This window comes from Pinus tabuliformis, chromosome X (assembly GCF_031772625.1).
Source record: "Pinus tabuliformis cultivar Carrire ecotype Pingquan chromosome X, CPIR1, whole genome shotgun sequence".
Lineage (NCBI taxonomy): Eukaryota > Viridiplantae > Streptophyta > Pinopsida > Pinales > Pinaceae > Pinus > Pinus tabuliformis.
This window is the reverse complement of record NC_142308.1, coordinates 1,296,156,781-1,296,162,103: the sequence shown is the minus strand read 5'-3', so window position 1 is coordinate 1,296,162,103 and position 5,323 is coordinate 1,296,156,781.

The following is a 5,323-nucleotide window of genomic DNA, read 5'->3' as shown; positions in this document are numbered from 1 at the left end:
CATCATTTTTCTCACGGTTGTATCTTGTAGAAATACATGGAATCCCATAGATTTCTAGCACATCCTGTAGATTTTCCTGTAATGGCCTATTTTAAGGCTGAATTGAGGTAAAACCTCTAGGAAGCCTCCCAAGGGAACCCAAGGGTCCCCTGAACCTTCCAACCATCTCCTGAACCTTCTAACCATCCACCAGCATCCCGAAACCACCTGCAACATCACCAAAAGAGATTAGTTTGCACACTTGATTTTTCATGAAAAGCATAAAACGACAAAACAGATTTATTACAGTCCTTTACATGCATAAAAGTTGTGTTTGATGTTTTTAACTTTCCATACTTACCATAGTAGCATTTTTTCATGTTAATTTAGCATCATTGCAAAGCATAGCTCTTAGCAGTTAATTAGGATGGTGTGCCTTAGCATTGAATTTCAGTCTTTTTCATTATTAAAGTAGAATAGCTCTCTCTTAGAGTAGATTTCTATTTCTTTCATCAAGGAACCAAGATTCTTCTAAATCCATAGAAGTATGGCTTGAAAACCCTAGTGGTATCTCACCAGCTGAACAGTGACAAAAGGTAGAGCAATCACTTTTACTTGTGTATACATCACTGCCACCTCCAAGTTTATACGAACCCCGGGTTGATAAAGTAAAGTTGGTATCCCAAGAGTTGCAACATTCTTGCTACAATATTGGTGGTCATCAATATCCTCCTCCTGGAGGGCAACCTTTAGTCAGATCATACCCTACAGTTGGAGGGAAACCTCCTACCAGAAATTATCCAAGTTATGGTTAGATACGTAAAGCCGATTTAGTTCAACATGTTGAATCTCAACCTGTTGTTGGTACTCTATAAACCAGGATGAATACAATATGGAATCATTCATATAATCAATAGTGTTAGATTGATAGGGCCTAACCCAAGTTTAAAGTTAACTCGCCAACGAACAAAACCCTAATTGTTGTCTGTTTCATAAACAACTTGTGTAGTGCAGGCTACAGTCTCACTGGAAGCAGTATTGGGGGATGACAAAACCAGGTTTCTACATCCCAAGGACTATGTGATAGGTTTTTGTAGCTCCTAGGTCTTAGTTCTATCTTTTCAAACCTTATCCCTTCCGAAACATATAATTACAGTAATTCACTTTAACAACATCTACACCTTCACGAAGGTCATGTAGCATTCATAACAGGTATAAATTATAATGGTCTACCACTTTTGCACACAAGATAAGTATATATTCATACAAATTGCAATATAGAATGAAAATATAGAAAAATGCTAAAGTAGAATAGATGCACAAATATTGGATCAAAAGAATCTTTATTAGATGTAATAGTTTCAGTACAGAATCTTTTCCCTGCGCACTCAGCCTACGGACTTACCAAGTTCTTTGCGCACTCAGCTCCAGAAGCCTTCCCCTTCACCTAAGTACAGGAAACACATCTTTCTTGCCTTAGCTTACTTTCTCTTACCAATATTTCTATCAATCGATGATCCCTTAGACTTGCTATGACTCTTCTATTTATAACTTTTTCCTTTACAATACCATGGTCTGCGAACCACAAGCGAGTCTCAAAAGCTTCCTATCACCTACCCACTTAAGGGACTAAAGCCCCTTTGACTCTTACTATCTTCATGCTCCATTTCCACAAATCATGGAAACTTTACCTCTTTACAAAAAGAAACTACAAAATTGACAAACTACTTAAGTGGCAATTTATCAACTTGTTCAACCTGTTGGACAATCTATTCAACAAATTCCTATTCAAGGTATTCCTATTCAAGTCCAACAACTTGTCCAGGGTAATAAATCAACACCAATTCAGCAACTGCTCCAGCAACCTATCCCAAGTACTCCACAAACTCGGTTTAGTGTGTTGTGCAAATGTTTGTTCAAAATCTAGTTACAAGTTTACCATCAACTCCCATACTAGGCGTATCACAAGTAATTGTTCCAATTAATTCTCAATTAATGGTGCATTCAACTACTTAGACTATTCCTAAAGCATTTATTTTTCAAATTGTTCCTACAATTCAGTCTATACCTGTGGTACAACCTAGTATACCATAAATGAAAACACCATTTCAAAGGTAGGATTTTCAAGGTCAACCCCAAAGTCAATTTTTCAAGGCCAACCTTTTCAAAGTCAATTCTTCCAAGGTCAACCTTTGTAGAGATAACCTTATCAGGGAAATTTTATCTGGGGTCAAATGGGTCAGGGTCCTCCTTTATAGAATCAACCATACCCCGATCATACTTTTCAAGTACCAATTCAACGCAATTTGTTATGGCTCATCCTGGATACCATAGAGGTATGAAAATTCAAACTCCTCAGGTTATTCTAGGATATCATGGATATCCCCCTCCAGGAACAAGACTCTTCCCTCAAGGTGATCAATACCCACAATAGGACCCTAACCATCAGTTACCATTTATTGCAACTTTGGATTTACCCGATCTATATCGGTTAAACAATGATCCCTTTTTCTATATATCATTTTCGTCGAAAATCCCTACAAAGTTTCTTAGTGACATTCGAAAATTTGAAGGTAAATTAGGAGAGGACCCATCAAATCACATCAATATTCATCATCTTTGGTGCGCATCGAACTCGTTAGTCGATGATTCCATTAGATTACGACTTTTTCAACAAACCTTAACTGGTTTGGTAGCCAAGTGGTATGTTGAATTACCGTGTGCTTCTTTCATTACTTTCAACACAATAGCCACTATTTTTTTGACACATTTTTCAACTACCCATACAATATGATAATGGCACTGAAATTTTAACTTCTCTAAAATAGTCAACGTCTACCTATATTTCAAATCATATTCACGAATGGAGACAAAGACATCGTTTGGTTAAATTTTATATCCTACATCATATCCTAGTTGAATGGTTTATAAAATCACTTTTGTTGGTAATTACCGAAGATGTTGCCAAAGGTGGCATTGTAAATGAAGAGAAAGTTATCACTCGTGCCGAGTGCTTAGATCTTGTTTATACTTAGTTTGGCACTTTGTATGAAAACATTCCATATTTTCCTCTTCTAGGTCAAACCATCCCAACTCTTACAAGATCACATGTTGTTGATGGTGTGATTGGTTCTGCTAGCTAGAAATATAAGACTAAAAAGAAATATTCTAAGACGACTCAGATTTTTTCCTTACCATATTCAAATGAAGAAGATCCTTCTCCTAAAATTAATTCTGAAATAAATATTGTAGATTCATCTACTGGAGAAAACAAGAAATATAGAGGTAAAAAGTAAGGAAAGGGAAAAACCAAACAAGACACTGCTCCCAAGGAGAAATCGAACAAAAATTAACTATCTAATGAAAAGAAGAAACCTCTCTATCCTTGTTTAATATGTGATGACTATCATTACACCAAGGAATTCCCTCATCGTGCTGAAGTTTCTAAATTCATTAAGGGCTCACCTACTCCTGATGTTTTGAAGGATCCATTTCCTTCTCAAGACAGTAAGCATAACCCATCTTCCTCGTCCACATCAGCAAACATCATGATGATGTCTTCACAAGTTATGGTAGCTACGAGGTCCAAAGAATATGGCTCCAAAATTCCTAGTGTGGATGGAAATGATTCCAGTTCACCTGGTCATCCTTCCACATCAACTCCTCCTCCTTTTGAACCTTCACAAATTGAAAAACATAATCCTGATATGGTAATTTGACCACCTCCTAAGGGTGTTCTTTAAAAATAATCTACTAATCCTAATGCTAGATATGCTTAGACTTACAAAATTGTTGAAGATCTAGCCATGTCACCTTCAACAATGTCATCTCTCGAAAGGTTGCAGACTTGTCCAGCACAAAGGAAATTACTATTATCAACTATAGGAGCATTTGATCCCCAAGACTCTAATATAATCATTTTTTATCTTGAAAATCATGTACCAACGTTCCCACACCGACTGGCCTTCTAGATACCAGTTTTTCTCAACACCAAATGAGTTCTCTGAATGGTAATTAATGAAAGAGAATATACATGGATTATGTCTATCACTTGCTGGAGAGATTTATTTTCTCCATATATCAATTAGTCTTCCACAACTTTGAAAGCATTTGATGGAAGAGGTTTCCAACCTTATGGAATTTTGAACGACCTTCGTGTAAAATTAGAAGGTAAAATGGTTACAGTTGAATTTGAGGTCGTTGACGCTCAAATTGATTATAACCTATTACTAGGCCAAAGTTGGACGTACATCATGTCTTTCATGGTCCCATCACTTTTTTGGATGATTATGTTTCCTCATAAAGGAAAAATTACGAAATTAGACTAGCTATCGTATCACACTTCGAACCGTAAGCCTACTGGTAGCATTCCCTTTGTTGGAAAATCGATCACTGCATATGAGGATGTTGGTGTTGGTCTTACTAAAGACTCGTCTCTTATGGGAACTTTCGCGTTCCCTCCACAAAATCTTCCTCATAATGTTTCCCAGGACACTATGATTACATCAAGCACGTTTGAATCTTCGGATCCTTGGAAAGTGCCATCAGCATCAGAATTATCCTTGTATGTCAATGAGATGCCTCTTAGTCCTTTTGAATTGGCTTGTGAGGCAGTTCAATAATTTTCCAACCCATCACCATCTGAAAATGATCGAGTGAATACAATCATCGATGATTATTCTCATTTATCATGTTTAGAACCAATATCAATACCAGATCCTTTTGATAAAGAGTCTATAACTGATGAAGGCATTATGGAGGTAATGGATTTGGATTAAATTCCATGGGACGATTACCATCATAGCTCATCTTTCTTACCCCGCCTTGACAAAATTGAGAATAATTTTTCATCTATGTTTTCACCTGAGATTGTGAATAATCCTAAATGCCTGATGTCTATCCTTCTTTCTGAATGTGAAAATAATTTAGAAAACATATCGGCAACTGTCCCAATAAATGTATCAGTGAAACCATGAATTACTGACAATATTCATATAGGATCTTCCTATTCTTTTGAAGAAATTCAAACATCTAAATCCCTATTCTAAGAATTATGTGACATTTTTGCCTAGTCTTATGAAGAAATGTTAGGAATCGATCCTAGTATTGTAGTGCATAGAATTAAGACTTATCGAGACGCCAAACCAGTTAGACAAATATTGTGTCTGGCGCACCTGCAAAAATATGCTGCTATAAAATTTGAAGTTGAAAAGCTATTAGAACGAAGATTAGGTATCAAATATTGTACCAGTTAATAATAAACAAGGAACCATTCGAGTATGCGTCGATTATAGGGACATTAACAAACCTTATCCAAAATACAATTACCAAACCCCGTATATCA